The sequence below is a fragment of the Sorex araneus genome, chromosome 6 (genome assembly GCF_027595985.1).
Source record: "Sorex araneus isolate mSorAra2 chromosome 6, mSorAra2.pri, whole genome shotgun sequence".
In the NCBI taxonomy this organism is placed as follows: Eukaryota; Metazoa; Chordata; class Mammalia; order Eulipotyphla; family Soricidae; genus Sorex; species Sorex araneus.
Window position 1 is genome coordinate 60,883,315 of NC_073307.1, and position 25,478 is coordinate 60,908,792.

Genomic DNA, 25,478 nt, shown 5'->3' on the forward strand with positions numbered 1-25,478 from the left:
GCTTGGTCTCCCAAGCACCATCCGGGCAAGGCGCGGGCAAGGCGCGGGCAAGGCGCGGCTGAGTCCGGCCTCTCTGCATGGCGCACCCGGGAGCCACCCGGAGCTGTGCGCTGTGCCTGGACTCGGAGGGACGCCCCCCCCCCGCGCTCCTGCCGGCCAGGTGGGCGCGTGCAGACTGGCCCGAGTCCAGGGCAAGAGACCGTGGGTGTCCCTGCGTCCAAGGAAGGGCCCGGCAGTTCGGGGGCAGTCCGGGAAAAGCGGCGCTCAAAGCTAGCGTTTCCGAAGGCTGCCGTGGACCTGGTCTGATTCCTATTTGTTAATCCCCTTTGGGGCTGCTGGTGCTGCGTGGAGTTTTGGAATTTAGACTCTTGAGCTTCCTAGAACCTCCGCCTTTTGCTTTTACGCTATTCCCGTGAGGGAGGTTCTTGCTGTGGGTTTTTTTTTTTTTTTTAACGGACGTTGGAACCAGGTGTGCGTGCATCCCGGGGCGTGCATCCAGGAGCGCGCATCCCGCCGCGCGCTTCCCGGTGCGTGAATACTGGTACGTGCATCCAGGAGCGTGGATCCTTGCGCGCATCCCGTGCGTGCATCCAGGAGCGTGCATCGCGCCCCGTGCATCCAGGAGCGTGCATCTCTGCGTGCATCCCGGGGCGTGTATCCCGTGCGTGCATCTCTGCGTGCATCTCTGCGTGCATTCCGGCGCGCATCCCGGAGCTGGCGGGGCGCCCTCCGCGGGGCCGCTGGCGCCGGGTTCTTACGGACTCTCCCGGAGAGTCTGTTTCTAGGTGGGTTTGGTGCAGGGGGAAGGCAGATGATTTGCTCTGCAGGGGCGGGCGGGGGAGCGAGTGTGTTGAGGAGGGGAGGAGCGAGGCGTTGCTGTGGCTTCCGCAGAGGAGCTGAGACGCTGCCGCTGAAACTGGACCGTCCCCGCAGTAAGCCCAGCTGGTCTGGCCGTTAAGGAAGGTAAGTAGAACCCAGCGAGGGTGAGGATGGAAGCTCTCACTTGAGGGCACGGGGGCGCCGGGCGCTGTTGTTTTTATTTTCTCTTGCTGAAGCCCGTGGGGAATTGAGGTTGAGTGGCCGCAGGGAGTGGAGGGACAGAGAGGGGAGAAGAGGAGAGTGCGGCCAGCTCCTTGCTCTCTCCTCTGAGGACCCACTGCCCTTTCCCTAAGCACTGCCCTGCCCTGCTGCCCCTGGATTGCAGCCCACGCCCTACAAATCCTCAGGGAGCCAGAGGCAGCCCTCCCGGGACCCAGAGCTGTGCAAACAAAGTCCAGACTCTCCGAACCCGCCTAGGGGAGAGGAACAGCAGGAATGGGGAAGGGGCAGGTGAGGGCAGAGGGGTCATAGGGACGTTGATGAAGCGAGGGTGGAGTTCCCTGCTCCCCCAAGACCCAGCTGACTCTCCTGTCCTCTGCCACCAGGTGGGCAGAGACTGGCAGGTCCTGAGCTCTGTTGGCACTTGCAAGGGTGGGGGTGGGGGGGCAGGGTTCAGTAGACACAGCAGAGCTGCCGGAGGGGCGTGCCCTTTACAGGTCAGACTTGCTTAAAAAAAAGTTTGTTTCCCTGGTCAGAGAGAAATAACTGGTTTCTGGATGCTGGCCTTGCACCTGGTTTCAATACATGCACCTCCCCCCCATAGGGTTCCCCGAGCCCTTCGCTCCTCAGGGTCTGCCCCTGCAAAACTGCAAGCTGTAAAAATAAATATATAAAAGTGGATTGTTTCCTTCAATCTCAAGATCATGAAGTTTTACAAGAACTTCAGAAAAGCAGGGCTAAGGGGAAAATTCTGAGCATTTTAGAGCAGATGAACTTTTGCCTCACCGCCCCCCCCCCCCCAGCCCACCCCACTGCCTCTTGGGTCTTTAGCTTGTGTGTCCTTGTCCCAGCTCCAAGGAAAGTGCTGACCTTAATTGTCTCTCAGTGATGGAATCAAGGTCTATGGGCACTATCCGTGTGGGAGGGCAAAATCCAGCCTCCTGAGCGAAGACCGGGCTGGGTGATAAGAAACGACAGAAGAGGGTTCTGGAAAACCCTTCAGCAGCTGCCCTGCGCTGCTCATCACGAGACCATCCCTGACACCCCCTGCTGCAAGGCATCATGTGCTCAGACCCTGCTGAGCGTCTCTGGAGAGTTTCTCAGCTTCTCGGAAGTTTGAGGTCCTGATGTGTAACATGCACAAAATGCCTGAGTATCCTTCCTTGATGCTTAAACATGTTTGCTCGTTGCTCACGGAGCTGGACATGGCTGTGAACGAGAGAATGTCCATGATGCAGGCAATGACTGTCCGTGACAAGGGAGAGAGAGAGCAGGGCGGGGGCTAGTGGGGTGGGGGGACATGTTGGCCGGGGCGTGACAGGACGGTTACTTGGTTCTGCCATTTGGGCATGGAAAGCTTTGCTGGGAAGTGACATTTTGACTAGACCTTAGGAAGTGAGGGAATGAGGCCGGCGGATGTCTGAGGGAATCCCAGGAGCAGAACGACACCTGCAGAGAGCCTGTGGTGGGAGAGAGGTATGCTGAGGGGTTGGGGGATGGAGGGGTCAGATGCAGGACCCAGGGTCAGCACTCCGGCGATCACTGCCTCTGAGGGTTTGTATCTGTAAGATTTCTCTTTTGAGTGGCTGAAATCCTAAACTGTGTGTCAGAGAAGGTCCCAGTGGTCAGTCAGCAGAAACAGACACAGGCAGGGCCATTTGCCAGGTGGCAGGAGCACAGGAGCCAGGGGCCAGTGCTTCCCGGGCATGGTCTTCGCAATGCCCACGGCATTCCCCAGTGGGGTGTGACAGGATTGGCATGAGTGACCAGGTAGTGTGCCTACTGGCTGCCCTTCTCTTCAGCTTTGAGAGTGATGATGGTCTCTGTGGGGATGGGAGGATGCAGAGGTCAACTGGACGTACCCAGTCTTTAGGAGGTGGGATGCGTTTACATACTCTCATGGGCAAACTCGTTCCTGATTTCGTCTACACACTGCATGTAAAGGTCCCTCTCCTGCTCTGCCCTTTGGGGGGGCTTTTCATCAAGAGTCTGATGTGGGGATAAGAACTCTCTGTCCCCCCAACCCCCCCGCTCTCTCGTTCTTGAGCTGCTTCAGTGTCTGCACAGAGGCGAGGAGCTGTGCAAAAGCTTCTGTGGAACAGGATTGTTTTTGTTTGGGGCTACACCTGGTGGTGCTCAGGGGTTCCTCCTGGGTCTACACTCAGGGATCACTCCTCCTGGGCTTGGGGGACCGTCTGATGCTGGGGTTGAACCTGGGTCAGCTGTGTGCAAAGCAAGCGCCCTCCCTGTCGTACTCTCTCTGGTCCCTGAAATAAGATTTGGTGAGGCTATGTGTACCCATGTCTCCTCCAGAAGGTGACATCTACCTCCCTGAATTTCTTCTGTCCATTAATCCATCACCCATCTATTCACCCATCACCCATCCATCCCCCATCCATCCACCTACCCATCTCGCATCTCCTACCCATCAGTCCATCCACCCATAATCCATCCATTTCCCCATCCATCTCTCCCTCATTCATCCATCCATTCTCCATCTCCCATCCACCCACCCATCCACCCACCTGTCCCCCATCCCCCATGATCCACATATCCACCCATCCATCCATCCACCCATCCATCCATCCATCCATCCACCCATCCATCCATCCTCCATTCTCCATTCCCCACCCACCCATCCACCCATCTGTCCCCCATCCACCCAACTGTCCCCCATCCACCCATCCACCCATCTGTCCCCTATCCCCCATCATCCACCTATCCACCCATCCACCCATCCATCCATCCATCCATCCATCCATCCTCCATTCTCCACCCCCTTCCATCCATCCACCTGTCCACCCATCTCTCCCCATCCATCCATCCATCCATCCTCCATTCTCCATTCCCCATCCACCCATCTGTCCCCCATCCACCCATCTGTCCCCCATCCATCCATCCATCCATCCATCCATCTGGCCCCCATTCCCCATCATCCACCTATCCACCCACCCACCCATCCATCTGTCCATCCGTCCTTCCATCCGTCCGTCCATCCATCCATCCATCCATCCATCCATCCATCCATCCATCCATCCATCCATCCATCCATCCATCCATCCATCTATCCATCCATCCTCCAATCCACGCCATTGCTCCACCCATCCACCCACCCATCCATCCACAGTCTGGCTTTTCATTCTGCTGCTGTAGGAATCTGATCTGTCTCTCTGGGACATCATGTTGCTTTTCTCACTCGTTTGCCTGCCTGTGTATCTGCAAGGTCCGAGACACTAGGGCATGGCCAGTCTGTCCTCTTTCTGCTGACCTCCTTGTTCCCTCTCCTGCATCAGACAGAACCAAAGCCCTGAAAGGAGGTTTAATTCTGTGTCCAAGGGGATGTGGACAAAGAGCAAAGCAGCCCAAATACAGAGCATGGACTTGGGGAGGGGAAGGACGAAGGTATTTTTTGCAGCTATCTTCCATGGGTAATCTTCGCTTAGTTTTGTTCTTGGTAGGGGGAGTTTTGGGCCACCCCCAGTGTGCTTAGGGGATACTCCTGGCTCTGTACTTGGGGGACATGCAATACCAAGGATTGAACTGGAGTCAGCCACAGGCAAGGAAAACTCTGGAACCCCCATGAGGCCTCTCTGGCCTTGAGAGACATCTCACTTGTCTGAGGCTCATTTTCCTCCTAGACTCTGGATGGGCCACATCTGAACTTGGACTATTCTAGTTGTTTCTGTTTCTTTGGCTGATCAACCAAGACCTACTAGGTTGTAGACAGTCGCTCATCAGCTATTTCCTGAGTGCTGGGCATGAAACAAGGGGAATCACTGTAGTGGGTGAGAGATATCTGGAAGATGGATGTAGGTTGAGGGCTGTGCTAAGTCTGGGAACCTGATCTCTCGTGGTCAGGATGATGTGAAGGGAGTGGCTCTGAGAGCCTGACGGTGCCCTGTGCTGAGAAGCGCTGTGAACAGGTGGGCACAGCAGCAGTGAGCCCGGCGAATGGCCGGTCTCTTCTGCCCTCGACTGCACTATGGCTTTCCCCCAGAGCTGTGGGAAGCTGCTGCTGCATTCTGAGCCCTGCCCGCCTGATCTGATGGATGCTTTCTCATGCTCACAGGGGCTCAGGGCTTTAGATCTGCAGGGTCCTGACTGAAGAGGGTCAGATGGGCTTCCAGGCTGCTGCAGTGATCCAGGAGCAAGACAGTGGTGGGTTGGTTCAGATCAGGGTGGGCTGCAGGGAGGCCAGTGGCCAGTCTTCTAGATGACAGCAGGTAGGATTTGCTGATGGGACCCATTCCAGGTATGGAAGAAAGAAAGCAGCTGAGAGTGGATGCAGGGATCTCCATGTGAGAAACAGAGGAGTAGGGATGGCTGAGATGCAGGACAGTTTGGGGCCGTGAGATGTGGGACAGTTGGAGCCAGTGTCTTGGATTCCCAGTGGAAGATGTTGAGGAGATGGAGGAAGAGATTCAGGAAGGAGGACATTCGCATATGGTGGGTGCGTTCTTCATCAGTCCTTCAGTGGACACTCACTGCTGTGTCTGCACCCACAGTGCTTCCCGGCACACCCTATGCACATGTGGGACTCTGTGGGGTGAGGAAGTAAGAGGGTGCAGTTGCTGGAGGGCTGCAATTCTCTTCTTTGGTGGGTCTTAATGTGTCACCCCCAAAGTTACTTCCTTTCCAAGGTCTCATAGGAGCCTAATTGTGGACTAAAAACAGACTTTAAATGTGAAGGCTCTGATCGCTTGGATCGTGCGGAAAGCAATGTGCAATGAGACAGAGAAGTGAGTTGAAAAAAAAATAGCTCATACTTTCAAAAAAAGAGAGGCAACTCCTCCCGAGAGGCGGCTGAAATTCAGAGTTGTGATGTTCTCGAGTTATTATTGTGCTGCTCTTAATTTAAGATAAAAGCAGGAGCAGGGAAGGCTCTAAAAAACATGGGGTGGGGAATTTATTTGCATCTATTTTATGCCAAGTGAGAGCATCACTGACTTGCTTGAAAAAAATCACACGTCCACGGCATCTTGCATAAAGGGTTCCTGTTGGTCAAAAGAGAAATGGCCCAGAGGGAAGACACAGGGGCTGGAACAGCCTCATCTCGAAGCCCTAGGCTCCCCACCCAACCCCTTATGTTTGCCAATGTAGCCGAATATTGTGTGAATCTTGTTCATAATAATGATGGGGGAGGGAAAAAAGAAAAGTACTGAATATGAAAAAGTGTGTGTGTGTGTATGTGTGTGTGTGTGTGTGTGTGTGTGTGTGTGTGTGTGTGTGTGTGTTGAGGGGGCTTGAGCAATAGTACAGTGGTTAGGGCATTTGCCTACATGCAGCTTACTCATGTTTGATCCCCGACATCCTATATGTACCCTGAGCCCCCTCCAGGAATAATTCCCGAGTGCAGAGCCAGGAGTAACCCCCTGAGCATCATTGGGTGTGGACCCCAAACCAAACCACACAACAACAAAGAGTGAGAGAGTGAACACCAGGACATTAGTGGAAGCTGGCTGTACCAAATAGAATTGATTAATTTTTGTTTTGGGGGTCACACCTGGTGGTGCACAGGGCTGACTCCTGGCTCTGTGCTACTGGCAGAGGATCAGGGGACCCTATGGGGTCTCAGGGATTGAACCCAGGGCCCTCCCCGCTGTGCTTTTGTTCTGGCCCCCACCTGGTCGTGCAGGAGGTGGATGCACCCGGCCTCAACTTCTGATCATGCAGGTGGGAAATCTGAGACTCAGGAAGGAAGTACAGGGTTTGGGAAAGGAGAAGAGCAATTTCCATTCTTTGGTTTCCAGCTCTGCAGTGATTAAAGAAAATGCATATTTGGGTCTCCTTGACTCACAGATGTCTGGGTGTGGAAACTGGCAAGCTGGGTGCTGGGTGCTGGGTGCTGTTCACTGCTTGCTGTGTTCATCTGGGGGAGGGGTTATACATGTGCCAGCAGGAACTCGGGGTCCTGAAATCCAGCTTAGCCTTGAGAGGTGTGTTTTCAGGGTCTTCCTGTGACAGGACCCTGCAATGCACGTGGCCCTGTTCGGGATCAGCGTGCCATCTGTCACTGTCTGGGGCGCGCAGACGTGCTCAGCATGGCTGTTCTGTAGGAGGGTTCCTCTCTGGCCTAGAAGAAAGCTAAAATGGACAGATGGGTTTGAGCTGTTGGATTTCAGTGTTTCAGAGCTGCTGAGACCTGAAAAGACATAAATCTGGAGCCTGGAGTAGGATAGCAGGGAGGGTACTTGCCGTGCATGCAGTCAACCCTGGTTCGATCCCAGGCATCTCACAGGGTCCCCTGAACCCTGCTAGGAATAAACCCTGAGCCGGGTGTGGCCCCCAAACAAGGAAACAGGAATCTAAACTCTTTCCTGGGCCGAGGAGGCGGCTGTGGAGTCTGGCTTGCTGACGGTCCCACAGGACGACAGAGGTCGGCAGCAAGGCAGGTCCATGTGAGGGCGGGGTGGGAGCCCGGGCCTCCTCACTGTCCTGCTTCAACTCCCCTCCACCTGCCTGGGCAAGAGCTGCTGCTGCAAATCCTCTGGGGTTTCCCCTGCTGGCCAGCTCCTGGCCACGGTCGTCTGCCCCTTAGCCCTGCTCTCCTGCCATGTCCCAGGGCTGCCTGTGGCCTCTCGCTGGATCTGGGCTGCAGCAGATGGTACTGGGGCTGGACCCAGCTGGCACGTGGGTGGCTCTGAGGGAGAGGAAGTAGCATTGTGTCATGGTCTGCTCTGGGCACAGGGCAGGGCATAGGGGAGGTCACTGGATGTCAGGGGCACCTGACCTGAGCTGTGGAGGGTTCCAGGGCCCCCTGAGGTGAGTGAAGAATGGGCTGTGTACCCACCCGCCCATCCTCTTAAAGGACCAGGACATAAGGCAGTGGCTTCCTTTTTTGGTTTGGAGCCACATCTGGTGATGCTCAGGGCTTACTCCTGACTCTGCACTTGGGGATCACTCCTGGAGGGGCTCAGGGTCCCCTCTGGGATGCTGGGGATGGAACTGGGGGGGTGGTCTGCATGCTAGCCCAGCTCCCTCCTTGCTGTCCTGTCTCTCCTTCCCTGTAGCTGCCTTTTTGAGGGGGCATGTTTAAAGGGTCCAGTATAGAGGCAGGTTCGGTGGGGGTCCATGGCCTAGTGAGTGAGGGTAGAGATCATGGGTGGGAGGCAGATGATGCATTTGGCGTTGGCAGGAGTGGGCAGAAGATTTCATATTTTATTTTTTATTTGTTTTTGCATTTTGGGTCACACCTGATGATGCTCAGGAATCACTCCCGGTGGTGCCCAGGGGACCAACTGGGATGTTGGGGATGGAACCCCGATTGGCCACCTGCAAGGCTGACTCCCTGCGGTTGTAATCGCTCTGGCCCCAAGATTTCATATTTTATTTTATTTTAAAAAATTTTATTTATTTTCATAAAGTTTTTCACAATAAAGGATTACTTTCAATTTTTTTTTTTTTTGCTTTTTGGGTCACACCCAGCGATGCTCAGGGGTTACTCCTGGCTTTGCACTCAGGAATTACTCCTGGCGGTGCTTGGGGGACCATATGGGATGCCGGGGATCGAACCCGGGTCGGCCGTGTGCAAGGCAAACGCCCTACCCACTGTGCTATCGCTCCGGCCCTCACTTTCAAAATTTTGACACCAGTCTCGCCACCATTACACCTTCCCACCACCATTATTTTGAATTTTCCCGCCACCGCTCAAACCTACCAAAAAGGCAGATGCTAGGTAATTTATTTTGCGTTGCTTGTTATGAATAGCATAAGATGCTGTATGGCCTTGAGAGTGGCCCCGTGCTCCTAGAATTCTAAACTTTTAAATAATGACGGTCTGGAGAAATCTCTGCAGCGAGCTGCTTGGTTCCGAGATTCTATTGTGTGTCTCTGGATCATGGCCATTAAGGAGCTCAAATAGCAGCCGGAGGCTGTAAAAAACTAAAGAGCGCCAAGGGGGGGCGAGTGCACTCGCGGGCTCTCCGGGCGGCTCTGTCTCACCACCCGCGTTCGGTGCTCTGGAACCGCAGTGTGTGGACTGGATCGGGACGGCCGGTGGTCAAGGACAGGCGAAGGAAGAACGAGGACCAAGCTGGTTGCTGATTAGTTACCGTTTATTCAATCTTCAAGCTTTCTCATCTCCCGCACTCCCAGCTCCAGCCTCTCTCTGGATCTACTGCTCAACTGCTGCTTCTCTCTCTGGCTTCTCTCTCTCCTCCTACTTACTTGTCTCTCCCACCTTACCCTCCAGGCTACAACCAGCCAGGTCGCAAAATCAACATAAGAAAGCCCTTCCTGAGGGCAGGGCACTCCAAAGCCCTTCCTCACTCTTAAGGTTTTTTTCTTTTCCTTAGTCCAGGAACTTATTAACATCTTAATACTAGTTATTTTTGTATGGACATAGCAAGGGATACATTGAGGCTTGCAAGGCAGCTCTCCTGGCAACATCTTGCCACAGGCTCAGACCACAGCACTCAGGCCAGATTAATCATTCCTCACCCTAGCAGGGTCCAAATCTAGTTATCACTGTTTGGATCATGACAGCATTTGTCCATGATCAAGCTCTTAACTTATAGTTAAGCATTAGGCACTTTGGCCAGGCCCATCTCGATGCCAGGGTAGCACACAACTCACCGCTTGCCCTGGGTCCTTCTTGTCCCACGTCGGGACCGTGCTTTGGGGGTGCTAGGAAGTAAGGGCAGCTGAGGCTTAGGTCAAGAGAACAGATGCCCTGGAGGAAAATATCATGTAGAGTCAAATGACTCCCAGGTTACAAAAGCATAACATTTGTTAAGTCTTCCTGTGTCCATACAAAAAGGACTTGCTCTGAATAAACTATGCAAAGGACTCAAGGAGAAGAGAAAAACATTATTTACAAGTCAACAGAACACCAAGAAAGAAGCTACAAATAAACAAAGAGGAATAGGAGCACTGTAACGGGAGTAACCCAATAAACCTAAACTACTGAGGCTATGTTATCCTACAGGAGGCAGCTCTCGGGAGTGACCTTCAGGGTCCCAAAGGGGTGGGGAGATGAGAAGGACCAGACCATCCCCTATTTGAGGTCTGGAGTTTGCAGTCACTAAGCCCGAGTACCTGGGCTTCTCGTTGGGTTGTGGAAGTTGGCAGCCACTGGGATTCCTAGGGGGCAGGTGGAGGGACAGCGCCTGCTCCTGTCAGGCACCCCGGTGAAATCAGCTGGTGCAGAGCCGGAGGCATCTCTGTGGTGAGCTGCTGGGTTCTGAGACTCTTGTGTGTGTCTGGATTTCACGTTTTAGAGCTCTCTCAGGGCCCCAGAGAAAAGAGGGCCGGCAGAAACATTCCCTGAACTTCCGCCCCTTCCCCAGGCGAGTCTCTTGTTCCGTCTGAAGTGACAGGAAGCCAACGGCAGCTCAGTCTGCAGTGCTCCATGCTCTGATTCTGTCTTCAGCTCCTGAAACGCTGAGGCAAATCTGGGGTGTGTTGTTACCCTTCTCAACCCCCTGGGCCTCTCGGCAGAAGGTCAGGGCCAGCTGTGCTTCTGGGGGCCCCAGCGGCTGAGGGGAGCGATGGCGGATGTCTAGTGGCCATCTGTGTCACTGATGGGGACCCCCGAGAACTGGGACCCCAGCACCCAGCGTGTGTCTTGCTAACCACACAGGAGCACCACCCCGAAACCAGCCTCGTTCTGGGGAACCCTGAAACCCGAGGTGCTCTGACTGCCGGGAGTGGTGGGGGCTTCCCAGGAAGCCTCTAGCATCCTGACCTGAGGCCAGGCTCTGCGTGCTGGAGGGGACGCGGCTCTGCCTGTTCCAGGCACTTCTGTTCTCGCCCTGCTGGGGCTGCTCTGTATTTGGCCCGGGACTCTGTCCGAGGGTTAATCTGCTTTGACGAGTCACCAGCCAGGGGATTAAGGGCTTCCGACTCCGGGCCTCGCCTGGGCTCTGGGGCCCTGTGCCGCCACGCCTGTCCCCGGAGGTCAGTTTCTGTTGACCTTGTACATGGCTCCTCCTGAGACTAATCCCGGGCCCCAGGACATGGCCGGGGAGGTCGAGTCCTGTTGGGACCTTGCAGGCCCCCGGGCCTCCCTGAGCCGGTTTCTCACCAGTAGGGAATGAGCAAATGGGGGCACAGCGGGGGTCCCAGTGCTCAGGGGAGCCTCTGTGCCATACCCAGGCTGCCCCCGGCCAGTATAAGCGCCACTTGGAGTCACCCCAGGGATGGCGTCACCTGGGCTGTTTCCTGGCTCTGCGGGTCCTGCCCCAGTTGTAGGGAGAGTTGGGGTTGGTATGGCCCAGGCCTGAGGCCACTGAAACCAAGGGACAGGAGCTCCGGGGAGTGTGAGGACTTGTCACCACCCCAGGGGACGTGTGTGCAATCCACACTGTGACCGATGCTGAGAGTAGGGGCTGTCTGGGACCACCCTGCCCCCAGGGAGAAGGGGGCCACAGTAACTCCTGGTCTTCCGGAGCTGGCCATGGAGCCCCTAAGTCCCCAGGTAGGTCTGTACCATGCCGAGACAGAGGAGAGGGACGCTCTCAGAAATCCTGAGATTGTTCTAGACTGTTCAGTCTGGAGGCAAAGGATTTCCTTCCCTTTCCACAAAGTCAAGTGAGAAAATCCTTCGTGAGCCGGGGTGTTGAGCCGGGGGATGGGGGTGCTGGGAAGGATGCAGGGGTGTCTTATAGAGATTGGGAAAGTTGGGTCCCACCTAGATGTTTGCTGCCCCAATGGCAGAAGACCCCCCAGGCCCTGTGCTCCTGGGGACTGGGCTGGCAGAGGCAGGAGACTGTCCGCTTCTAGTCCAGGAAGACTGACTGGAGGTGGCACCACAGACCTGCTGGGCGAGATGCATAGTTGTGTGGTGCCAGGGCCCACTGGAACAGCTTTGGCTGGGGGTCTGGAGGCAGGAGCTCAGCCAGGCAAGAGAGAGCTGTGTCCTCACCCACCTGGACACGGCCCAGGGCATGATAACTGCAGGCAGCTCCATCGGCGACTCTCAGAGGAGGTCCACAGTGCTCGTGGGCTGCGTAAGGCTGAGCAGAGTCCAGGGGCCGGGACTCGTGCAGGGCAGAGCAAGGCAGGCAGGGGCAGCAAGTTCATTTCCTTCCTCTGCCTTGGTTCCTCTCTGCTTCCCAGCTCCTTCCCAGGCCTCCCTCTAGCTCTGGGGCCAGCCAGGAGCACGACCCACCCACCAGCTACAGAGCTTTCTCTAGGCAGAGGGCGGGTAGGGGTGCGGGGAGCGGGCTGATCCTGTGGGCAGAGGCGCCCGGCTTTGACTCCTAATCCCCAGCATCTGCCTGGCCTGCAGCAGATGGCCGCCGCTGTGAGTGCCCAGTCACCTGCTTCTCGGGAGCAGACTCTCTCCGGGAGCAGGGCGCCCGCCTTCCCTGATGGTAAGCATCGTCCGGAGAGAGTTGGGAGTTCTTAGTGTTCAGGGGGAGATGGCAGAGCCAGAGGGGAGAGGGGCGGGGGGGGGGGGGGACCAGCTGTGTCTGTGGGATGCTAGAGCAAGGAAGGCTGTGGAGGATAATCTGGCCGGCGACCTTGCCCTGCTGTGTTGATCGAGAGTGGGTCAGGTGCCGCTGGCGGCAGATAGTTGCAAGGGGCCTTGAGACGCATCTGTCTCTCTTTCCGTCTGAGCAGTTGGGTTCCTTTTTTGTTATTGTATATATAATGGATTTTTGTTATTGTATATCTAATCAACTTATCTGTCAGGTATAGTATTATATATAATCGAATATATATTTGACTTCCAAATCCTATCAAGTACCATTTTCCTAACTAGAAAAATATAAATATATAAAATAGAAATATTTATGCACGTATACGTAAATATATATGTAAATATATTTACAAATATTTAATAGGTACCTATTTTATATATGTTTATATTATATATAACTATATTTTACAGGGGCTGGAGTGATAGCATAGTGGGTAGGGCATTTGCCCTGCACGAGGCTGACCTGGGTTCGATTCCTCCGCCCCTCTCCGAGAGCCCGGCAAGCTACCGAGAGTATCTTGCCTGCATGGCAGAGTCTGGCAAGCTCCCTGTGGCGTATTTGATATGCCAAAAACAGTAACAACAAGTCTCACAGTGGAGATGTTACTGGTGCCCACTTGAGCAAATTGATGAACAACAGGATGACAGTGCTACAGTGTGACAGTGCTACAGTATTTTACATATATATATTTTTATAAAATTGTAAATTTATATGATTTATATATATTTATATATATTTTAAATAAATGCATATATATCTTTCTGGTTAGAAAAGTGGTACTTGATAGGATTTGGAAACGAGTCAAACTTAAAAAAAAATCATAAAATTCTTGATTTTTTTCAGCTGAGGTGCTTTCTAGAAAGTTCCCTCCTGGAGCCCTGACACAGCTCCGTTTCCGTGTGCCCCCGGCAGGCACTCAGCCCAGCTGTCCTGCGTCCGAGTGAGAGAGCTCGCAGGCTCCGGTCTGTTCTCCTTCAGCATACTCACTCAATTATCAAAATGTTATTAAGATTTAAATGAAGTCTCCCAGCCTCAGGCCATCTGTTCTTGCTATTTATTCCCTCTGGGAAGTCACGAATCTGTCATTTGCATTTACTGTCACCACCCCCCCTCGCGTGGATTCAGGGAGGGGTGGTGTTTCCTCTGTGTTTCTGAGCGGGTCCCCCTGGGGACTGGGGGACAAACGTGCCTCCTTCCTTGGGACTCACGAGCAGCCGCATCCCGGGAGGCACCGTCCAGGCCACACAAGCAGACATTTTGCAGCCTGTGGGGAAAGGGGCTAGGTTGGCCTGTCCTCCCTTCCTTCCTTCTTTTCTTCCTTCCTACTTTCCTTCCTCCTTCCTTCCTTCCCTCCTTCCTTCCTCCCTCCCTCCCTCCCTCCCTCCCTCCCTCCCTTCCTTCCTTCCCTCCTTCCTTCCTTCCTTCCTTCCTTCCTTCCTTCCTTCCTTCCTTCCTTCCTTCCTTCCTTCCTTCCTTCCTTCCTTCCTTCCTTCCTTCCTTCCTTCCTTCCTTCCTTCCTTCCTTCCTTCTTCCTTCCTTTCTCCCTGCAGTGCTCAGGGCTTCCTTACGGCTCTGCACTCAGGGATCACTCCTGATGGTGCTTGGGGGACCCTATGGGATGTTGGGGATCCAACCCAGGTCAGCCACGTACCAGGCCAGCGCCCTCCCCGCTATACTCTGGCTCCAGGCCTGAGGAACTGACATTTGGTTGAGCACTTGCTCTCCTCAGCCATGTGCTAAGTACTTAAGATGTGTTATTCACTCAATCTCTGTGTTTCTAAAGATACCCGACACTCTCAGCGAATTAAAATCAAGACCTCTAACTCTCTTAAGGAACGTTAGCCAAGAGCTGACTGGCCAGCATCCAGCTAAGGACTGTTTGGGAAGGCCAGCCTGGCAGTGCCCTGCAGTCCTGCTTGGGAAGGGCTTGCTCACTAGTGCTCTGGCTCTTGGACCAAGTTCAGTGATGACCAGGTGTGGATAGACTCTTTCAAATTAAATTTTTTGCGGGGGTTGGGGGCAGGGTGATAGTACAGTGGGGAGAGCGTTTGCCTTGCATGCAGCCAACCCAGGTTTGATCCCCATAAGGTCCCTGAGCACCACCAGGAGTAATTCCTAAATGCAGAACCAGGAGTAACCCCTGAACTCCACCAGAGGTGGCCCCCTCAAAAAAAATTTTTTTTTGGTAGTTTTATTATTGTTACCCAGTCTGTACCTTCCTGGGTGAACGTGGTAGACAATAGAGGTACTTAGACTTTTCGTTCTCCAGGAGTGCTGTGTGGACCTGTGTCCCCCCGGGATCCAGCCTGGGCTCTGAAACCTAGGGCTGGGCGCCATCGTTAACGAACTGCACAGAGGCCGGGGAGCCGGGCAGCAGATCGACGGTGGGGGCAGGCGCTGCTAACCAGGCTGCCTGGACTCTCCTGGCAGTGATGTCCTTCCCCTCCGCTTGGCTCCATCTTTACAGGAGAAAGTGGAGAGCGCGGGGGTGGGGAGTGGGGCAGGAGAGCGAAGCATTTCTGGGATGTTCTGATTAACGGGCAGAGTCCAGGCAGACACAGATCAGCTCTCTGCCCTGCGTGGCTCCAGGACAAGCTTATCATGCCCCGTGGCGGGCTGCCAGGAATGCATTATGTCAGCAGCTCTCTCTGCCGCACGGGCAGACATGCTCAGAGGGGTCCAGGAAGTTGATCTTCCTCTTCCTTACTCCCGATCAGAAACCTTCGGCTGAGGAAGAAGGAAGCAGCCCAGGGTAGACACAGAATGAGCCCTGGTGTTGGGGCCAGGGGTGCAAGGGAGTCGAGGGTCCAGGGGAAGGAGTGAGGCGCCTGGTTTGGTGTTTTGGGGGGTCTCCACAGGCTTTCCCGTGGAGCTGGGGTTGCACACTCTGCATATTGGGGTGCGTAAAGAGTCCCAGGGGTGGGGCCTGAGTAATAGCACAGCAATAGGCCGATTGCCTTGTCCATGACTGACCTGGGTTTCCTTCCCGGCACCCCAGATGGCCTCCCGAGCCCCGCCAAGAGTGAACCTTGAGCACAAAGCCAGGAGTAAGCCCTGAGCCATGGTCCCGAATGCTGCCCTCCTCCCCAAATTCCCAGGAGGTCCAGCAAGATTTCCATATTAGCTCCGCCCAGCTAAGCAGATTGGGGGTAGAGCTGGAAGCTTCCTTAAAGCAACATTCACTCACTTCCCAGAATCTCGGGAGATGTGGAGGCCACGGGGAATAATGTTATAGGGGGTATGGGGGGACGTGGAGGCCACGAGGGAGTAAGACGAGGCGAAGCAGGCAGCACACCCTGGAAGGTGCCTTCTGTGCAAGCTCTCCCTGCTAGCTCAGTCACCCTGAGCGTCTGCAGACACAGCCGAGTACCCGGGCACAGGCCGGGCAGGGGACTCTGTGTCTCGCCAGTGGCTGCCAGCCCCTCCCGGAGATGTTGGCGTCCATCCCACTGCTGAGTCACCCTCGGGGGCTGAGGCTGGGCTGAGGGTGGGGTGCGAGAGGCAGGCGGAGGAGGTGCGAGAACGCTCAAGCTGTTCTCGGCCTCGAAAATCCCCGCTGGCGCCTGTGAGCAGAGTTTTCTGCCCGGAGTGAGAACAGGGGAAGGGGTCCGGGCAGTGACCCTGGCCCCCCAGCCCCCCCCACACACCTTCGAGAGGACATGAGAACCGTCATGTAGCTTTTCCCAGGGAGCCCCTGGGGAGGGATCCTGTCCCCAAATCCTTAACCTGGTTGGCCTAGGCTCACCCCAAAGATGGGCTGACAGGCTGACGGAGAAAGCGAGGGTGCTGGGGTAGGGGAGTGGGGAGAGCCAGGCTGGTCCTGCATGGTGGGCATTTTCGGGAAAGCCCAGGGCAGGAAACAGATGTGAGCACAGGGGGATGGTCACAGGGCTTAAAGGGCAGCGCTTCTGTTGGTGGCCTCCAGGCCTAGAGAGGAGAAGGACCACTGTGGCTACGAGGGCCCTTTCCTTCCCCTCCTTGCCCTCCTTCCTTCCCGTGAGGCGGTCTGCTCCCCCGTGCAGGAATTGACAAGCCCTAATGATATTCTATTTTGGAGGGAGTGTTAAATTATTCAGATGCAGGCACAAATAGCATGGCTCCCTAGGCCGCGACTTCCCGTTTGAACTTGCCGATGTCAGTCCATGGGGCTTTTTGAGGGTCCGGAGAGGCGCCTGAGTGGGGTGGGGGGCGGGGGAGGCGGGGTGGAGAGCTGTTCACCAGCTGTCCCCTGAGCTCCCTGAGCTCCCCCTCCGATGAGCAGATGCTTCCAAGCCACCTTGTCTCTTGTTTTATTTTGTTTGCGGGCCACACCCAGTGATGTTCAGGGCTTACCCCTGGCTCTGCGGTCAGGGATCAGTCCTGGCGCGGCTCTGAGGACCATATGGGGTGCCGGGGTTGGAACCCGGCTTGGCCGTGTGCAAGGTAAGTGCCCTCCCAGGGCACAGACCATTACAGGTCATCTGTAATGGACAGAGAGATGGGGATTCTCTCAGACAGATGCCCACATAACCTCTCCCCAAGAAGGTTTTCACAGGGTGGTACTTTCTTCCGGTCCAGTTCTCAAACCCTCCTGGCCTGAAGTGCTTCTTCCCCATGTGACTCTGATGTCTGCCTAGGAGGAACTGGGCAGCGCCCTCCCCGCAGGGCCTGTGCCCACCCCAGCCTGCCTTAGAGAACTGGCCTTTGTCTTCTTCCCCACTGCCTCCTGCCTGGGCAATCTGGATGTGGGCCACAGGATATTCCTGTGGCCTGAAGTCCCCGTGGTAGCCTGTCTCCATGGCTGCATCACCGTTGCGTCAGTCCTACTAGGATGAGCCTATCATTGATTGCAGCCTGTGTGTGGGGTTGATCAATGTGGAGGGAACCCGGATTTTACTGTAGAATTCGATGCTGAGTTTTCTTTGTTGTTGAGGGTTTTTTTTTTTGGTTGTTGTTGTTTCTTTGTTTTGGTTTTGGCAAAATGTGGCTGATGACCATTTGGTGAAGATTAAAAAGAATATGATGCCAGTGTTAAAAATCATTTCTTTCTCAACAGTCTTCCATGCAAGACTAGGCTGGGCAGATGGCTCGCGAAGAATCTGTTCAATGGGATAGTCCAAATCAGTGTGCAGAATTTCCTTGTGGTCACTCAGTATTTTTCCAGTCTGAAAAAAAAAGGGTGGTGGGAGGGTGAAGAACACAGTATTTGTTATTGATTTGTGTGCTATAATGGGAAGATTACAGAAGAGAACTAATGGCGGTGAATTTTCTGGGTGTTGTGAAGTATGGTTACTGAGGCCTGTGCCACTGTGACAGGTTCCTTCTCTGACCTGCCGTCCTCAGCTGCATGTGTGTGTCCACATCTTCACTGGCCACATTTGTGCCCTGTCTACAGTGTTTCAGCCCTTCCTCGCCATGGCAACCTTCAGACTTTGCTCCTCCCTGTGCTCCTCCTGACCTTACTGGGTGGCCACGTAATTTTGTGCCATACACCACCCTTCCCCCCCCATTGATGTGAATTTTTTCACAGTGACCTTCTTCTTCTTCTTCTTCTTTTAAATTTTATTGAATCACTGTGAGATAGTTACAAGCTTTCATGTTTGGGTCTCACAATGATCAAACACCCATCCCTCCACCAGTGCACATTCCCCACTACCAATATCCCGAGTATACCCCCCCTTTCCCACCCTCCCTCTGCCTCTATGGCAGACAATATTCCCCATACTCTCTCTCTACTTTTGGGCATTATAGCTTGCAACACAGACACTGAGAGGTCATCATGTTTGGTCCATTATCTACTTTCGGCACACATCTCCCATCCCAACTGGTTCCTCCAGCCATCATTTTCTTAGTGATCCCTTCTCTATTCCATCTGCCTTCTCCCCTCCGCCCATGAAGCAGTCTTCCAGCTATGGGGCAATCCCCCTGGCCTTGTATCTACTGTCTTGGGTGTCAGCCTCATGTGATGTTATTTTATACTCCTACAGTGACCTTCTTGAGATATCCTGGGGCCCCATGGGGGGTGTCATATGGCCCCAGAGAATCACTGTCCCAGTGTCAGCTGTTTCTTCTTTTTTTTTTTTCAAATCTGATTTTGGGCCACACTCAGTGGTGCTCAGGGCTTCCTCCTAGCCCTGCACTCAGGCATCACTACTGGCAGGGCTTGGGGGACACTATGGGATGCTGGAGATAGAACACAGGTCAACTGAAAGCAAGGCCAGCGCCCCACCCATCCTTGGGACCATCCTTGTGTTTCTTTATTGCCTGTGAAGAATCATCCCAAGGTTGGGTGCTTGCTGGTGAAGCACATCCTTCTTGTGAAGCACAGAGCACATGGCACACACTGACAGAGGTGCCCAGGGCTTGCGGTGCCAGAGAAGACAAATGCTTCGCCCACATGCTGCAGTGAGCAGGTCATTGCTCTGGGTACCTAGGAGGTGTCACAAACAGAATTAGATTGTTTTATAATTGGGTGATAAAAGGTTGCAACCCAGCTCTTGGACTAAAACAACAGGGTGTGACAATTTTGCGGTGAATTCTGGTAGGAGACTTCTACCTTAGGGTCATAGTCACTGAGCAAACCCTCACACACACACACACACACACACACACACACACACACACACACACACACACATGTATTAATGCTCAGATCCTTCATACTTCCTCCTAGCAACCTTTCTTCAGGCAGGTGCTTTTTTGGGATGGAAATTTAAAGTCGTGCAGAATCACATGATTTCTTTCTTCAACCTCATCCTGGAGTCAGCCACAAAGAAGGAAAAAATGATTTTTTAAAAATATATATTTTTATTGAATCACCATGGGCTGGAGCGATAGCACAGGGGGTAGGGTGTTTGCCTTGCACATGGCCGACCCGGGTTCAATTCTTCCGCCCCTCTCAGAGAGCCTGGAAAGCTACTGAGAGTATCTCGCCCGCACGGCAGAGCCTGGCAAGCTACCCATGGCGTATCCAATATGCCAAAAACAGTAACAAGTCTCACAATGAAGATGTTACTGGTGCCTGCTCGAGCAAATTGATGAGCAATGGGATGACAGTGACAGTGATTGAATCACTGTGAAATAGGCCCTTACAAAATTGTTCATGGTTGGGTTTCAGTCATAACAGTGTTCCAATACCTATCCCTCCACCAGTGTACATTTCCCAGCACCAGTATCCCCAGTTGAAGGAAAATAAATTACAGGGGGAAGTTGAGCACCGAACATCCATTGGAAGCTATAGTGTAAGATGCATTTAAAGGTGCAGGTGGATTCGGGGCACTCCTGTGCAATGGGCGTCTTATCTGTGGTGCTTGGAGTTAATCCTCATCTCAAATTCTTTCACTTACAGTATCAGACAGTGCCTGTTTTATTTCCTGATGGTTCATCTCCTCCTTCTGCTGGTCCCTTTTCTTCCTTCTTTTGCTTGCCAGGGTCTCCTAACTCTGCACACAGACAGTCTTGACCTCTTTGCCCTTTGTCATACTGTCACATGCCATATTGTCGCAAATAGCCCACAATTTTATTAGAAAAATGGGTTCAACTTTATGTCTTTTCAGGCCCTTGACTGCCTTCTCCTCCCCTGTAGGGTATCACAGGGTAAGTTGCAAACTCTTAGGGCAGATTAGCCTCCGCCAGTCGGTCCCTAAGACCATCAATAATGTAGCTAACTGGAAGGAATGCTGACCCGAAATGCACTCATTCATATTAATAAATGAACTTATTCATGTTAATGCAGCATCTGTTGTTGCTATACAAATAGTGAATTCTCTTTTGTGGGCTATGTTTAAGCACTTGCCTTTGAAGGCTCTTATTCATAACTTAAGCGTTCTCCTAGTTTTCATCTGGCATCAATGATTTTGAGGACAGTGTTTGGTTTTGGCCCGTGAGACAAATAGCTTGTTTTCATAGTATTCGAGTATATCTTAGAGAAGGCAAAGCTCCTTTCCTTCTCAAAGTTGATTATTAAGGATTCAGTATCTATTAAAGGCCACACGTGTAGTTGAATATTAATTCTCAGTGATATCCAGCATGAGGGACAACTGTCCCCAGTTTTCTCCAGAAGTGAACTGACCCAGGAAGAAAGCTGAACAGAGACCCCACTCTTTCTTTCTTTTTGTTTATTTTGGGGCGTGGCACACTGTGTGGTGCTCAGGTATCAGCTTTGGTGGCCAGGGGTGGATCCTGGAGCAGCCGTGTGGTGGACTGTCCCCAGTCCACACGGCTCTTATCATTAGCTATGACAGATATCACTGGCTGTACATATGCAGACTCCATTTCAATGCTCCATCACAAATTCGACTCTTAGAGCTCACCAGATTGTCCAAATCAGATTTCTGTGCCCAAATCTCCATCATTTTGTCTGCGATTGCCTAGCAAAAATTCTTCACTGTTCTCAAGAACCTTTTATGCATCCCGACTCATCTGACCACTTCTCCCGGGGGGATCGTAGGAGTTTGTTTTGTTTTGTTTTTTGCCTCCAATTTTGAGTATTGTGTGACAAGTTTAGTAAGGCAATGTTAAGGAACAAGCTGTTATAGCTAAATTAGCTAAAGAATTGATAATTAATACTCTCAAAGACAGCTGCGAATTAGTAGCTGCCTCTTGTTAATTTTTCCTAGCTCAGCAAGCTTTTGGTGTTCACGGGTGGGAGGGATGATGACTGTCCATCAGAGGGTTTGCAAACAAGCGTTGCTGCTGTGTTCTCGTGTAGTACACACACACACACACACACACACACACACACACACACACCCTGTCAACACAGCCAGAGAGTCTCATCAAAATATTTTCAATGATGTTGACATACACAGTGTTATCATCCTAAGTTTGTTCACATCTCCTCATCTCTGTATAGACAATCGTGAGAGCAAACATTTATGCAATACAAGGACTGGAGAGATAGGAGAGCGGGGAGGGCTGACCTGAAATCAATCCCCAGCATCCCCTAAGGTCCCCAAGCCCTGCCAGGAGTGATCCTTGAGTAAGAGCCAGGAGTAAGCCCTGAGTATCACCAGGTGTGGCCCCAAACAAAGCAAAACAAAGCAAAGGTCAGCACTATTGTGGCTGTGCCCCTGAATCTAATGTCCCAACAGCTGTCCTGGGTGCCCCATGGGCCCCTTCCTGGACTCTCCCCACCCTGGAGGCACCTCAGGCTGGCGTCTTGCCCCCAAACGCCCCCTTTTGGCGTCATTCCAGATCATCCATATTCCCTTTCCTGACGTAGCAAGCCGTTATGGGTTTGGGAGTTGAGCTCAACATGGCTTTATTTTCCTGCTGTCAGAGGCCAGAGTGTGAAGCTCAGTGCTGGCCGCCCACGCTCCTTCTGAGGCTTGCGGGGGCTGCAGCACGCACCCTTCTCATTCTTCAGGGCCTTCATCCCTCAGTTTGTTTCTCCCAGCTCCATCTTCAGAAGATCTCACTGGGGGACGCAGAGATAGAGCAGGGTGGCAGGGGTTGTTCAGGTGACTGCCTGGCACACAGCCGATCCAAGTTTGATTTCGGGTACCACCGACTTCCCCCAGTTTTTCCAAGGTATGGCTCCCGGGTGTGACCTCTCGAACCATTAGGTGACACACTTGTCCCTGGCACTGACCTGAGTGGCACCGGGAGGAGGCCCCAGTACTCTGAGCTCCTGGGGGCTCTGCCCAAGCGTTTGTATCTCCTGCAGCTCTGGTTTTATCCTTGTGTCTCCTCTTGGTCTGGTCCTTTGTTCTGCTCCTCCCAGGACACTGTCCTCCTGTCTTTGTAAGGCATCGAGGCCACCCTGCGTGTCTCTTCCCACTTGATGGTTCTGAATGTCACCACACAGGTGAGACCCCGACTTCCATGTAAGGAAATGCATAGCTCAGTTCTGGAGGGTGAGTGGGTAGGTCCTGAGCGAGTTATTGGGGCAGTGATTCCCTCCCTCTGAGCACAGGCTGAGTTTTCCTCAGGTGGCCTTTGTGTCCCCCCCACCCCCAGCACCTCCCAATCATGGGCCACACCAGAGAACCAATTCAGCACTCTTGCAGGTCTCGGGCTTGGTGTCCTGTGACGCTGCTCTCATGCCAATTGAGTTTTCATCTTTGCGATGAGATTAGAGCTGGCCCACTCCACTCGGGCACCAGGTTGGGAGCTGGGAGCCAGACTACCCTCTAGTTCCATTCTTGGAGTCTGACGTGCTGCTGGGGCTAATTCTGCACACAACCATTTGGGAGCAAGCTGAGGATTGCACAGGAGGATGGGAAGGCTAGTTTTGGCTGGCCCCTTCCGTATATGAGTCTGTCACCTCCTGTCACCCGTACTTTCATCTTTGCCTCCCCTGTCCTCTGTCCTACAGCTTGAAGTCTGGGTGCCTTTTTGTTTCTGGGTTTGGATTTGGAGCCATGACCGGCAGTGCTCTGTGGTGACTTCTGGCAAAACACAGGGGTGGGCTCTGGGGACTGTAGGCCGTGGTCCTGGGCATGGAACCAGGGTCAGCCACATGAAGGCAAGTGCTTTAACCCTGGAATTATCTCTCCAGTTTGACATCTGGATTTTTCAGTGCTTTTCACAGTTCTGTGCTTTATGCAAATTGGCCCACTTTAGGTTGAGACAAAGAGACAAAAATAGAGGAATTCTCCCGCTCTGCTCGGTGTAGGAATCACTCCTGTGTTCAGAGAGTGGGGGCTTTGCTCAGAGATTTGGTACTGTTGTGGCTCACCCCTCTTCTTCCCTGTGGAAGAATTTCAGGCTTATGACTGGGATGGAGCAGCAGAAATAAAAAAGGAGAGGTGAGTGGGTGTCCCCAGCCCCTGTGTCTTGTCCCATACCCGTGCCCGCCACCTGCCCTTTAATCTATTCAGGAAAAGGAAACTCATTTGGAGATATATTCTGGGTCTGGGCTGCCCTGGGGTCTAAGTGGGCAACAGAGAGTTAAAGACTGAAGCCAGCACCGCCCACCAGATTGTTTGCTCTGAGCTTCTGCACCTGCCCTCATTATTGACTTTCTGGAAACCTCAGCTAAAGTCTGCACGGAGACTAGGGCCAAACCTCCTCATTCCCTCTCCCTCAGGTAGATTTTTCCCTGGGGTGGGTATTTCCCCTGGGGTTGGGGATGTGACTCAGCAGGAAGGAAGGGTCTTTCTTAACGAGACATGGGTTCAGTTTCTGGCAATGTGCGTGCGTGACACACACACTCTTACATGGGTAAGACACTCTTACATGGGTAAGACACACACACTCTTACATGGGTATCAACCCAGCTGTGGCTTTAGACAGGACAACAAAATATATAACCTATCTGACCATGGCTTATTTTTTTTCTTTTTAATTTTTTTTCTTTTTGGGTCACACCAAGCGATGCACAAGGGTTACTCCTGACTTTGCACTCAGGAATTACTCCTGGCGGTGCTTGGGGGACCATATAAGATGCTGAGAATCGAACCCGGGTCGGCCACATGCAAGGCCACATGTGTTATTGCTCGAGCCCCGTCTTTTAAAATTTTTTAAATTTATTTTTATTTTATTTTATTTTGTTTTATTTTATTTTATTTTATTTTGGTTTTTGGGTCACACCCGGAGATGCACAGAGGTTACTCCTGGCCCTTCACTCAGGAATCACCCCTGGCGGTGCTCAGGGGACCATATGGGATGCTGGGATTAGAACCCGGGTCGGCCGCGTGCAAGGCAAACGCCCTACCCGCTGTGCTATCACTCCAGCCCCTTAAATTTATTTTTTAAATTGAATCACAGTGATGGGGCCTGAGCGGGTAGGGCGTTTGCCTTGCACGCGGCCGACCCAGGTTCGATCCTCGGCATCCCATATGGTCCCCCAAGCACTGCTAGGAGTAATTCCTGAGTGCAAAGCCAGAAGTAACCCCTGAGCATTGCTGGGTGTGACCCAAAAAGCAAAAAGAAATAAAAAAATAAATTGAATCACAGTGAGATACACAGTTATAAAGTTGTTCATGATTGGGTTTCAGTCATACAGTGATGGCACCCGTCCCTTCGCCAGCATACATTTCCCACCACCAGTGTCCCCAGTTTCCCTCCCTCTGCCTCTATGCTCTATGGCAGGCCCTCTTCCTCCTCCTCCTCCTCCTCCTCCTCCTCCTCCTCTTCTCCTTCCTTCTCCTCCTCCTTTTCCTTCTCCTTCTCCTTTTTCTCCTCACTCTTCTCCTCCCTCCCTCCTCCCTCCTCTGCCCTCCCTCCCTCCCCCCCTCTCTCCCTCTCTCTCTCCCTTCCCTCTTTCTCTCCTTTTGGGCATTATGATTTAAAATACAGATATTGAAAGATTATCAGGCATATCCCTTTACCTACTTTCAACAGTCAGTGACCATTTTAAACTATCATTGTCATAGTGGTCCCTTCTCTGCTCTCTGTTCTCCATCCTCTATGCACACTTGTGACAAGGTTCATGGCTGATTTCTTCATTAAAAAAAGTTTTATTAGTGAATCACCATGAGGTACAGTTACAGACTTACAAGCTTTTGTGCTTGTGTTTCAGTCATACAGTGGCTGAGTACCCATCCCTCCACCAGTGCCCATTTTCCACCACAATGATCCCAGCATCCCTCCTACTGCCTCCCCCCTACCCCGTCCCCTCTACCCCACCCTACCTCTGTGGCAGGGCATTCCTTTTTGATCTCTTTCCTTTTGGGTGTTGTGGTTTGCAATAGAGGTATTAAGTGGCCATCATGTTTGATCTATAGTCATGGCTGATTTCTTACCCCTACAAAGAATCTGCCTCAATTTTAAGACTGAACTTTAAGTAACTCCGGGGTTGGTTTGGTGGGGTACCTGAGAGATAATACAGAGAATAAAGCCACTCACCTTGCACAGAGCAGATCTGGCACCACATATGGTCCTCTAAGCAACACCAAGAGTGATCCCCGAGCACAGAAACAGGATGAAGCCCTGAGAACCATCAGCTGTGGCCAGAAAAGCCATAATGATGATAGTGATAAGAAGTAGCCCCAAGAAGTCTCTGCTGCCCACCTGATTTCTGTCGGAGCTACTTTCTCTTTCTGCCAACAGCACTGAGCACTTTACTCTCACCAGAGACCTCTCCCCTCC

General features: G+C 52.9%; 1 protein-coding gene across 3 annotated transcripts in view; it reads left to right on the forward strand.

The window, feature by feature from the left end:
• The first annotated feature begins 527 nt into the window (after window positions 1-527).
• SV2B (synaptic vesicle glycoprotein 2B) overlaps window positions 528-25,478 on the forward strand; it is an 80,313-nt gene continuing 55,362 nt past the window's right edge. For 2 of the 3 annotated variants that reach the window (XM_004617628.2, XM_055141070.1), the window contains exon 1: window positions 809-963. The gene's annotated coding sequence lies outside the window, so the exon portion shown is untranslated. Of the gene's footprint in view, window positions 786-808; window positions 964-25,478 lie in introns of those variants that run through there. The other variant, XM_055141069.1, reaches the window with a different exon arrangement.